Here is a 12782-nt window from a genome sequence, read left to right on the forward strand (position 1 = left end):
ATAATGACCCATGGTCATCTTAAAGCATTGACCTTCTCTCTCAGGCTCTTTTACAGCGAAGCCAATGTGAGTTATGTTCTACAAGAAAACACTGTTAACTCAGCATAACAGTTGGGTTAATAGCATACCGGTTTCACATTGCTATGAATGATGAGATATATAACAATCATGCACGCTTACACTCATATCTAGGGGCAATTTAGAGAACCATCTTACCCTGCATTTTAGAATGTGGGAGGAAACTGGATGACCCGGAGAAAACCCATTAGCCACTGATGGGGAGTACATGATAACTCTACACAGTGAGCACCCACCTGGGATCAAACCCTCGATCTAAGAACTGTGAGGCTGATGAGCTAACCGCTTGGCAGCCTGGCCGCCTGAAATTCAATTAATAAAATATAACTGATAATAAATTCATTAATACTAATATAGGAACAAACTGTTAAGACGGTGTATGTATGTATGTATGTATATATATATATATATATATATATATATATATATATATATATATATATATATATGTATATGTATATGTATATGTATATGTATATGTATATGTATATGTATATGTATATGTATATGTATATGTATATGTATATGTATATGTATATGTATATGTATATGTATATGTATATGTATATGTATATGTATATGTATATGTATATGTATATGTATATGTATATGTATATGTATATGTATATATATATATATATATATATATATATATATATATATATATATATATATATATATATATATATATATATATATATATATATATATATATATATATATATATATATATATATATATATATATATATGTGTGTACATACATACATATACACACACACACGCACATATGTTTATATAAATACTTATGTCAGGTCATTTCAATTGAGTCAATCTACTCCTCTCTCAATATATGAGGAAAAGTCTGTACTGGTGAAAGTAAAAGACAGACTAAATATTGGCAGCTAAGAGACAGGCCCAATTATGGTGAAGCTTGAGATTTTGAGATTCCTGTTAATATGACGTGATTCTGAATAAAGCCCTCTCATCGCCCTTGACCGTGTCAAGCGAAACATGAACACAAGGGGTCACACCACAACTTCTCTCCCTAGCTTCCTCTCCTCTGGGGTCTGCAGGGGTCTTTTTTTCTAACCCCCCTCCATTGTGCAGCTGTTTCTAGACTCACGTGCCAGGCGTCCAGCCAGAATTCTCCTTGTCTCAGGCGGTTTGCGGTGCCGGTCTGGACATGCTCGGCTACTTTCGTCTCCCTCGTTCTCACAGAAAAGGAATAAATCGACTCATCAACTCGTTGGTTGCCGCTGATGTCCAGTCCATTTGGATTGGGCCTTTCCCAGTCCAAATGAATTGGACGTCTATCAAATACAGAGTGCACTAAACACAAGCGACACGTGTACCATACAATAATCACCAGGAAGTGAACTGCAAATGATAACTTATCCAGAAGTGCTCCAAAATATATCGGAAGTAATCTGGAAAAGGCTCTTTAGAGGTAAACTACTTGATTTCAACAGGAAGCCACCCAAAAGTGAAAAGTAATATACAGGACTTTACAACGAGGCATAAATTTAAAAAACGAAGGAAATCAAAGTCAACAGGAGGTCATCTGGAATCGCTCCAAAATTAACAGGCAAATGGCAGACAAGATATGTTATGAAATTTTTATTTTAATTAAATTAACTTGCTTCCTAATTAAAATTTTCGGTTCTCAATTATTTTATGACGTTAAATTCATTTCACCCCTGTGATTAGCTGGCAACCAATTCAGGGTGCCCCACGCCTGCTGCCCATAATTGGCTGGGACAGGCTCCATCACCCCCTGCGAACTTTGTTAGGATAAGAATTAATATTTTCCAAATCATTATGAGTTTTTTGTGATTTTTTTTGAGTGGGGTCTTTATTCAATACACATAAAAATATGTTTTTGGTATTGAAAATGACTAAATTAATGATTTTTTTCCGTAATATTATTTATTATGAGTCTTTCAAGTTTTGGGATATTTCGCTTTGGTTTGAGTTTTCAGCCTTTAAATAACAAAGTTGAAGCGACAGATTGGCCTCTTTTTGGTCAAGTGTGGACAAGTAGCCAATATGGTTTCCTGGATATCAGAATGTGTGTTTATTTACCAAGGATGGGGCACATTCCTACTCAAGTGCAAAATGGAAGCAGAAGGCCGATTGGCATGCAGGTGTCCACCGGCAAGGATGAGACGGAGCACCCAGAATAAACATGACATCATCACATAAACGTGTCTGCAACTGACGTGTCCTTGTCTAATACTTGGAGATGTTTGGGCAAAAAGGACAGAAAATAGTAACACAACTATGACGTGAAGAAAGCAAGTCTGAGTGTTTGGAAATGTTGGATGAGTGGGCCCCCGACAAGAATGTCGTGAACAGACTCCCTGATGGCCATTTGCATCACCACATGTACATTATAGCATTATATAGTACGTTTTTTATTTTATTTTAAGAGTCAAAAGGGGACATTTTTTCCACTCTTTAAAATTCACTCATTGTATAGTATGGTGGTCTTTTTTTTTTTTTAAAGCGGATCCACCCACCATTCATGTCATTTTGAAATAGCACAAAAACATCTGGTTAAATGTGATCTACAGAATTTTCACATAGTGTATCTCCTATAAAAACAGTCTAAAATGAAGAGCCTTCAAGCCTTCCTAGTAAAGAAATAAGTGAGTTAAATGTATGGACAGCAGAAATGTGTCAATGCTTATGCAGAAAGCTGTAAGTTTTGTGCTAAAACTGACATGTATTTGGGACTCTACATAATTCCCCCTATGTTGACGGAGATCCCGGGTCAAACAGAAAAAAAAACAGCCCCTCAGCATGACACTGCCGCCACCATGCTTGACTTTTTGAAGTCCAGACATGAAGACGACGGAAATAGTGCTCATGTGTACTTAAGTGTGGAGGGGCAGGAATGCCAAAGAAAATACTTATAGAGTTAAATGCATCATTAAATGTTATTTATTTATTCATATTTTTTCAGGTTTAGGTTTTTGGTTCTTTTACTTGAAATTTTCCCATTCGTCCATTAGATTTTTAGTTTAGCTGGGATAGGATCCAGCACCCCTTGCGACCCTTGTGAGGATAAACGCTGAATTAAATGAATGAATTTTTATATTCAAACCTTTATTCATTCATGTTAATGTTTTTTGATTCATATATTTTCTCTTAAATTGTATTTGCTTTTTCAACATGAATTTATGTATCCCTATTTTTAGTTGTTTGTTTTTTTAGTCATCAAATAAATCAAAATGTATTTATTCAATCAAATTAATTCATTTTCTGTACTGCTTATCCTCACAAGGGCTGTGGGGGTCCTGGAGCCAATCCCATCCAACTGTGGGTTTCCAGCCAATTGCAAGTCATACATAGATGAACAACATTTTCAATCAAATCTTTATTCATTTATTTTAAAATGTAACTTTTCTAAAAATTGGACTTTGGCACTCCTGCTTCTCTGCACAGCATGAAATAATTCACGCCCACTGAGTCCATCCACTCTTATTCCGTCACGCTCCTCTTCCAATAGGTAGCTAACGAACAAAAAGACAGAAAAATGACCCAAAGTATGTTTATGTTAGCATTTTTGACTTCCCACAGCCAAACACAACTCTCACTTTTGTTTCAATTTGCATGACACGGCCTTCAACGTTGCCAGCACACACGATAACAAAAAAAAGAAGCGTGGCATGAAGGTAAAAGGTAATTAGGCAAGGCCACAAAATATGAACAAACACATAGTGTCCTTCAGCTTGTAGATATCAGCACTGAAAAAGAAATAGATGTTTTTGCAACATTTTCTTGTTAAGAATGTGCGAACCTAGAAACTGCATTTTTATCATGTGTTTTCATTTGTTATCGAAGTCGAATTATTTTGAGTTCACAGCCACTGATTAGTCAAGGCATCTGGCATAAGGTAAATAAATGCTAGTAAATACAACAAGTCCTTCAAATGTTTACTTGTGCACTTGTGAGTTCCCCTCAAGTCACAAAAAAGTCCTCAATCCAAATCGTTACAAGAATCATGGGGGGTGCTGGAGCCTATCTCAGTCTTCTTTGAAGGGGCACCCTGAATTGGCAAGGGTCAATTTAAAGTTTTCAATCAGCCTAAATGCATGTTTTTATGATACCGTAATACCTACAGAAAGCCCACACATGCCTTGGAAGAACATGCAAACTCCACACAGTGAGGACCGACCTTGGATTGAACCCTCAGACCTGTGAGACCCCCCGCGTTAACCACTCGTCCACCGGGCTGCCATAGTGAAAACTTAAGTTCAATTTAAAAATAAGAACATAAAACAGGGCATTGTACTGACCATAAAAAAAAGATATTTAGGGCAATTGATGATACGTTCATTGCTTTTAGAGAAATTAGACATGTTTTTACAGGAAGAAAAATAAAACTTTATGACCCCAGGAGTGTCATTTTGGGACTTTTTCTTTAAACATTACAAATCAGCTCATGTGATGTGTCCAACTACCATTAGTTGGTTTTGGGTGGAGCATCAAAAGTTGAGGGAAGAAATCCCCCCCTGACCCTTTAAGGTGCAATGATTAGAGACTTTCTTAATGAGTTAACAAAGTGGCATTTCAAACAGATGTGGTGGCCTACAAAGAGTGAGTGTCCTTATCACTATGAGCCTCATATTAAAGGCTTTTTTCTGAACTCTTAAATCCTTTCTAATGACCTCATTGGGGGGTGGAAGGTCAACAGGATGAGCCTTGGAGGGTCATGTGACTGGTCAAGATGGAGCAACTGATTGGAGGGGTCAAAGACCCCGCTCAAATGGAGGCATTTTTCCTCTAAGGGCCTGCTTTCATGTGTTTTGCATTTGGAATTTGGCTCGAAATAAGGCTGACTGTTGTTTGTTTTCAATTGAAACAAACACTTCAATTGGAAATTCATCGATTTGATCAAACAATGGCGTTTATTATTATTTTAATTATAGTGGATTATTGTAATAAATAATGAAATTCAGTTTTTGTTCTGTTGTTTTTTCAGAAAAGTAAATCAGTTGATTCAATAGATCATTGCAAGACAGTTTGTTTCTTTGTGTAATTACTGAATTAGGTGGCATTTGGTGGCTCACAGCACAAATATGGCAAAAGTAAACAAATATCTACAACAGAGGTTTAGTTTTGTTCGACATTTAACATTTTTAGAACTCTTTACTGGGCAAGTAAGTGACTGTATTGTGGGCAAGTAAGTGACTGTATAATGTACTAGGTTCAACACAAGAACTAATGTTCATAAACAAAGTCATATAACTATATAAAGGGGACCTACATGATGCCAGATACTAATTATAGTAGTTTCTATATCATTTTTTAGCTTAATAACCAAGTTTACATTGCAATTTAATTGAATGAATACAATTTAACAAAAGGGTTTATAAAAAATAAGACCAATAGAAATAAAAACTACAAGAGGGTCTATAGGCTATGAAAAGGCATTTAACATATTCACTTTCATTCTGTAGGCCACCGCCTCCCCAGTTAAAATGAATTGGTCTTCTATAGTGTTATTGAAGGCAGCCAATGAGTTCAATGACTGAAAGGTTGTTGTGCTCTCATCTTCCATCTTTTTCTGTGGCCCCTTCCTCACGTGGAATCAGTAATTTGCAACTGGAGTGGAGCCAATTCAGTTCCTGAGAAATCCCCTAAAACAATTTTCCCATTTGCAAAGTTAATTTTTCTGTAGATCTGTGGGGTTCTGCCCAATGTCCTGTTTCACATTACTACTTGCTGACATTTTGAACGCTTTACGGTGGTCCCAACGGATGTGCTTGCACTATATGTGAGGATTGGTTGTTTCAGCTTTTTGGCTTGCATTGTGGTGTTGAAGTCTTCATTTACATGAAAAGCACTCTGATCAGTTTAAAATCATTGAACATAGACACTTTGTTTGAAAGTAAAATATGATAAATGATTCTTTGGTAAAATCTCAAGTCTTTTTCCAGTCAAATGGAAAAAATGTTGTTTGCATATTTGCCGGGTTTTGCCCTAATGTAAGATGAATGTTGACTTAAAGTACACCCGCAGCCAGTCTGGACATTTGCGCTGTTGGGGTTGATCTAGGGTCATCAAAGCAATGACAAGAATGCTCCTCTCCTTATCTTAAAGCCTGTTTATTGTGAAGCAGATTTTAAAAATGACAATCTAACTCATTGACTACCATTGAGTCAATTGAGGCAATTTAGTGTTCAACCAGGCTAACATGCATTTTTTTGGGATGTGGAAGGAAACCGTCCAATCTATTTGGAATGGGAGGGGTGGCAGTGATTATTGGCTATGCATTTGCAGTTAATGTGTTAACATTCTAAGCGTTATGACATCATCACTGTTTCACGTCACAGCATTCCAACATTCGCACGTTGGCGTTGTTTACAGAGCCTTTTGGTCTTCCAAGTATGGCATAAAATTCCCTTCCTTGTCTCCTCTCATCCTAACTTGTCAGTACCAGACAAGGTCAAGAATGTCCCGGCAGACCTCCAAAAAAAAAAGTACCTGACTACTGAGGGAAAAAAAACGGTCTCCACATGGAAGCCATGATATGTGCGGTTTACCGCAATCGCCTTATCTTTATTGGGTCATTTGCTAGGTTAAGCAACTCTGACCATTACGATACTGCTTAAATGAAAACTAACAAGCGCGTGAGGCCCATAAAAGAATACACATAACCTGTGACAAAGGAGAAACAGCTGATTTAAAGGGCACTCATTTAACTCTTTGGCTTTCATTCATGGACATCCAATTCATTTTAATTGGTAGAGGCACTGCAGATGATCACACCGAAACATGAGCATTCACAGAGGAAGGCAAGAAGGTAAACACTATGAAATTTAAGAAATAATCGACGTGTTACCGGGGTCATAACCAGAGTGTAATTCTAATTTTATTCATTCATTCATTTTCTGTGCCACTTGTCATCAGAAGGGTCGCAGGTTACACCCTTTTTTGGTGGCCAGACAATCACAGGGCACACTTATACGTGAATAACTACTTTGCAACGGCCACTTTTTTTAAAGGTTTAATCCTTTAGTTGTTCCTCATTTTATTGTTAGAAGTACAATTGAGAGTGTTTGTTTTTGGTTACTGATCACATAAAACGATCCTCAAAAATGTGACTTATACTCAAGTGTGAATTGAAATAAAACATATATAAATTGGGTTTTCTGAAATTCATAATAGGATATATGGCTTCAGTTTTCTCACAATTTAATCTGAGTCTGATTTGTATATATATTTTTTTTTTCAAAAAGCAAGGTTTTAGCAAAAGGTGCACCCAGTGTGAGCATAGTGTGGATGTTTTAGTGAAAATGTTCTGGTTGGCTGTCCTCAAGGGTTCCAGATAGAAGACCCAACCCTTTCTTGTCTTTGTGAGCATAAAAGGCAAGGAAGAGGAGGAAAAAATGCCTTCCTCCAGCCGACATCCTGTGTCACATTGCTGCGCGTTCACAGGGACGCAACTCAAGTGTTCTCCGAGTGAACGGAGCCTTTCTCACGCGGAACAAAGTTTGATGCATGCTCTCACACCCACCAGATTCAGCTATGCATGACTGTTCTATGACATCACTATACATTGTCTCCCTTGTACTGTAGACTACGAATACTGAATGTGGACATATCTTAGGTCAAGATATGTACATCTTACAATGATTTTTGTTAAAGTATGAAGTAAATAAGTCATAAAGTTATGAGAAACCATACAAGAGAATTTCCGAGATTTGTTGGATTCTTTTCAGTATTATTAAAAAATGTCAAATTTTTCCAAAATCTGGAGAATAAAATGGAAATTCATGGGAGAATGTTAGAAGAATCAATAATCATGTCGTATTATTGTGAGGGAAAGAAGGTGAAATTTTGACAATAATTGTCATGAATAACATGTTCCATGAGAGCATCATAATGTTTTTACCCAATTAAATTAATTTTAGCAGAAGAAAAGTTGTAAGAAGAAAAATAAATCTGAAAATCTTTGTGCAAAATTCATACATCACATTGTCAGGATTTGTGCAATAAAATCACAATTATAGAAAAGTAAAGACATTTGATTTTTATACCTTTGTGAGACTGAATGAAACAGATACAGATGAATTAACTTAAGGTATGGTATGTATTTACTGGAATAAAGTATTTTTATTACAATTACTAAAACTTGATTAGAACAAAAATCTGGTATTAGTAATTTTGTCTTTTAAATTGCCATTTTAGCAAAAAAATGTCACAATATTAGGAGAAAAATCGGAATTAATCTGTGAATAATCCTTGCTTCAATTAAGTTTACAAGAGCAAGAAGAATTGCACAGAAATCATAGTATGAGACGGTTTTTTTTCTAACCTTTTTTATAAAAATGCTTACTGTGAGAAAGCTCTTCTCAAACGAGCTTCCCAACTCATTTCCTGCGTGGAAGTGATCTGATCAAGCATTTCGTAGAAAAACAGAGTAAAAGAAGTTCGGCAGCCTGCGGCCGTGACGCAGCTGGAAAATGCATCGGTTCCTTCCTTAAAGCTTTACAGTGACAGCGCACGTGAGTTCTGCCATTGCGGGATTACATTCCTACTCCATTCTGGCTTTGCACTTAAGACGAGAGTCGATGAATGAATGATAAGATGTCAATGCTTGCAACAGGCCTTGACCCAAATGTGAACCATACGTCTTCACTTGTGGATTTGGGTCATGTGTTTTCAGTCATGTGCACATCCCACTTACATGGTTGCAACCAAGACCGTCCCTGACAGTGACAGATAATATACTTTAGCAGAAGAATTAACCCATTTAATTTTGGTCAGGGTCTGTGAAGCCACACGTTAGGTGTGTAAGGACACGTCTGGATTGATACATCGATTGGTTAAGCCTCGGGGATCATTGAAGGAGCGCGTGAGTCCTGTAGGAATGTAACAAAAACATAAAGGAAAACTAAAACGAGGGTCATTGTTTTCTTTTTCAAAACATTGCAAGAGCTCACATAAGAGCAGAAACCCAGCCCAGGGTCAGGCAGGTGGGTGGTTGGTCCTCTCATCCAATCACAGGTCAGGCCCCTGATAGTCTAAGCAATGGCAGGTGTGGCTTATCACAATTACAGAGCCACACAGAGCTTGACCACGTCGCTGGATCGACTTTAACAGGTCACTTTAAAGTACCCTCTCGTGCCACCTTCTTGTTTTGCCTCACCTCATCTCCAACCTCTTGTTTTGTTCCCAGGACCTCGACCACACTCACCACCACACATCTTGTACCTTCGCTTTGGACCCCACTACAGACTATCTATTAACACATTATTAACCTAATGGTCAAGACCACACTATCCAAGATTGAATTGCCTAACATCAGAAGTCACTGGGACATGACCTAAACATTTGGGAGTCAAAGCTCACATAAAACAACTTTGACATAACCTGAGACCAAATGGGAAAATACTAAGACGCTTCAAATGTGGTCTCAAGTCCAATCTTGAGAGTTACAATTGATTGCTCAGTCAAATTTCATGCCATCCCTCTCAATTTGGGATTATCAGAATGTTTTGTAACCGCAGAAACAAAAACATAACCAAACATTCACAGTGGAAAAGTTGAGCAGACCTTGTTCTTTTTTTTTAATCGAGCACCTGTCACAATGATGGAAGCCTGCCGGGAACAACTGAAGATGGGTCGTCGCCAAAAGTTGCCTCTTTGCGCAAAAATGCAACATGTTGTAAATCTGTCTTCGTTATTATTATCTGTCCAGTTACAAGAGATAGACACGCAGGTCAAGAACTAAGTAAAGATAGGTGGAACCTAAACCGGTCCCAACCTCCAAGCATTTTTTGCCATAAATCTGCTGTCAACACTTGAACACCTCACCTTACTCATAATAGAGTGCACCATTTGGAAAGTGACAACAATACAGAGAGAGAGATCGTGTACAAGAATTATTAGCTTTGGACTTTTGTGTGTGAAAAGTTGAACACAGCTGCGACATGTCACAGTGAAATGCTCGGACCACAGGGAAACCTTTGGCGGCGGTAGCTCAATCCATAAAAATTTGGCTGTGGCGTCGAAAATGAGGAGCCAGAAGGTCACAGGTTTAAGGACTGCAACAGAACAGACACTCCAAACCATGCCAGTGCCTCAACCGGGGACATTTTCAAGCAAAGAAACAGCATTACAGCTGGGTTGGAATACCTGATTCCATTCATTTATCTGTCTCCCTGACATGTGCTGGCACAATACGTGGATTAGCATTTTATTGGGGAATCATTGGCTGCCATTGACTGTGCTAGACGTCTGGTCCATTTTGACTGAAATGGCCGAATGAGTGAATGCTTCTTAAGTAACATGGCGTGAAAGTGTTTGTCAGGAATATGAAAAAGACACAAAAAATAATTATACAAAAAAACTATTGAGATTCATCAAGATTGAAAAAACAAAGATTGAAAGACTGAAAAAAAGTGTGACTTATAGTCAAGAAAATAAGGTAAATGCTATTCATCAATTGTTGCGCTATACATCCAATCAATTTTCATTAAGAGGAGCGAATGAACATTTGTTTATTCAATTGTTGGCAGAAAAAAATATTACGTACTGTTCATAACTATATTTGGATCAAATATTAATATTAATCATTCTTTTTGATAGATGGCAGCCAATGCCTACCATTGAGGATGCTAGACGTCTACTTCAATTTAACTTGAAGGTACTCAGGTAGTAAATTAAAAAAGATTGGACGTCTATCATTGTCAATGTCACTAGGACAAAATGATCATTTAATCCTTTCTGGATCATAAAAAGTGCCCCAGAGCAATTACAGAATTACGACTCATCTTTGTCGCCTGTCAAAATACAGACAAGCGCCACAATGGTAATTATTCCAAATGTAGGCATTTTTACAACAGGGGTCAGGAAGGTTGCCTTCCCAGGCTGTGCTGCTTGGCTGGTGGCCCGGCACAGTGAGAAGACCAGCTGTCGTCTCAACAGGAGGGGCTTGATGGTTCGTCCCGAGGTGCAAACCCACCAAACTACAAGCTCCCGCCAAACCGGGTGTCCGACCGATTTGACAAATCCGGCGCACATTCCTGAGTTGACCAGAGGATTAGTACATGTCAGAACTTCCCAGGCCAGACCAGTAGTTTTGGTGTTCGGTAGATAATCGCGCAACTCATCCCAAACACAAACTGCCTCAAGGAGTCTTCCTATCACTTAACCTAGAATCCTCTTGACTCAAAGTGACCACCAAGGGAGAGAAGCTATTCTGGTACTGAAACTCATTCAGGATTGAGTTGCACAAACAAAAAGGAAAACGCAAGATGCTGTTAGCAACCAATGAGACCCAGGCAGAAGTTAGTGGAAGAAGAATTTATGATACATTTTGTTGTTGTAGTGCTGCGCTTAATGCAGTGCTATCGTTTCTATTCCAAGACTTTTGTGAATGGAGACCAAGACCGAGACTGGAACAAGATCCAGATTTTGGGTATTGGAACTAGGACAAAATCAAATATCGGGAGGTCTTGTGACATGTTATGGAAAGCAGATTGTTGCATGTTGCATGTGGAGGAAGAGTGATAAAGTGACTGGGTATGTGAAGTCTTGTGGTGAATAAATGAAATTTGATAAAGTTTTGCGAGACTCAATTGAAAAACAATGTATTTGGAGTTTTAAAAGCAAATGTTTTTTTTTTCCAAAAAATGACTTAAAGTTGAAATACTGCCCAAGTGTGAGACCAAGACTGAAAAAAGACCAATGTGGTCTCCTGAAAAAGACAGGTATTTAGAGTGACAACATTGAAATGTTACCTTCCGAAAGACAGTCAGCTGGGTTAAGGGTTGCAGTATGACAGTGTATAAATTGTATATTCATTCCCGGCCTTAGTTCAATAGCAGTGATTGTAACATAGACTAAACAAGAAGTTATGTTGTGTGGAAGGCCACACAAAGTGGAAATACTCATTGGAAATTGCTCAACATGTGACTTGGCAAAGCACAACGGGTCAAAAGCGGCACAGAACGTTTCTGGATTTTTTTCATTTGACATTTCCTCATTAAAACATTTCTGTAAACATCCTTTTTGGAAGTTACTCTTTGATGAAGATTCACTTTTTGATCATTTCAAACATCATTTATCTCTGACCCTTGAAATATACTTCCAATTAAATCAAAGTTGGAGTACTGTCTGTAAATTCTCATCTTTCAACGAATGATTGCTTCCAGGTTTCCCTTTCAAAATGGATTGGACATATCTCTATTTCAAGGGCAACCAAGCTGTTAAATAGTCTATATAGTTATGAACTACAATTACACAGGGACTTGAGTAAATATTTTCCATAATATTTTCATTAAATCTATCACAGTTCATTGCTATCCGAATATAGTGATATCTGATTGGTTTGCTACCAATTATACCAGCTTCTGATGCATTGTGCGGAACATAATACGTAGTCTATGGACAGAAAGATTTTTTTCTAAAGACTCTCAATGTAGCACAATGGTGTATAATACCATCTTTTTAAATATACCCAAATCTCTGTTTTGAAAAATGTGTCACTATGACTCATTTAGATTCAAATACTACATGCAACCATTTCAACTATCAATCAACTTGGACGTCTTTATGAGTTGAGTCACTGTTCGCAAAACTTTGAGTGGGCAGAGTGACTCCCAAAAAACAAGCAAATATTATTAACAGTCTTGTGTCATTTTGTATCATCGGATGAACCACAAAATGTTCCGCCAAAGAGAAACC

General features: G+C 37.6%; 1 protein-coding gene across 1 annotated transcript in view; it reads right to left on the minus strand.

Moving 5' to 3' along the window:
- col4a1 (collagen, type IV, alpha 1) overlaps positions 1–12782 on the minus strand; it is a 32067-nt gene that overhangs the window by 16601 nt on the left and 2684 nt on the right. The gene's annotated exons all lie outside the window — the stretch shown is intronic.

Source organism: Stigmatopora nigra, chromosome 11, assembly GCF_051989575.1.
Source record: "Stigmatopora nigra isolate UIUO_SnigA chromosome 11, RoL_Snig_1.1, whole genome shotgun sequence".
In the NCBI taxonomy this organism is placed as follows: domain Eukaryota; kingdom Metazoa; phylum Chordata; class Actinopteri; order Syngnathiformes; family Syngnathidae; genus Stigmatopora; species Stigmatopora nigra.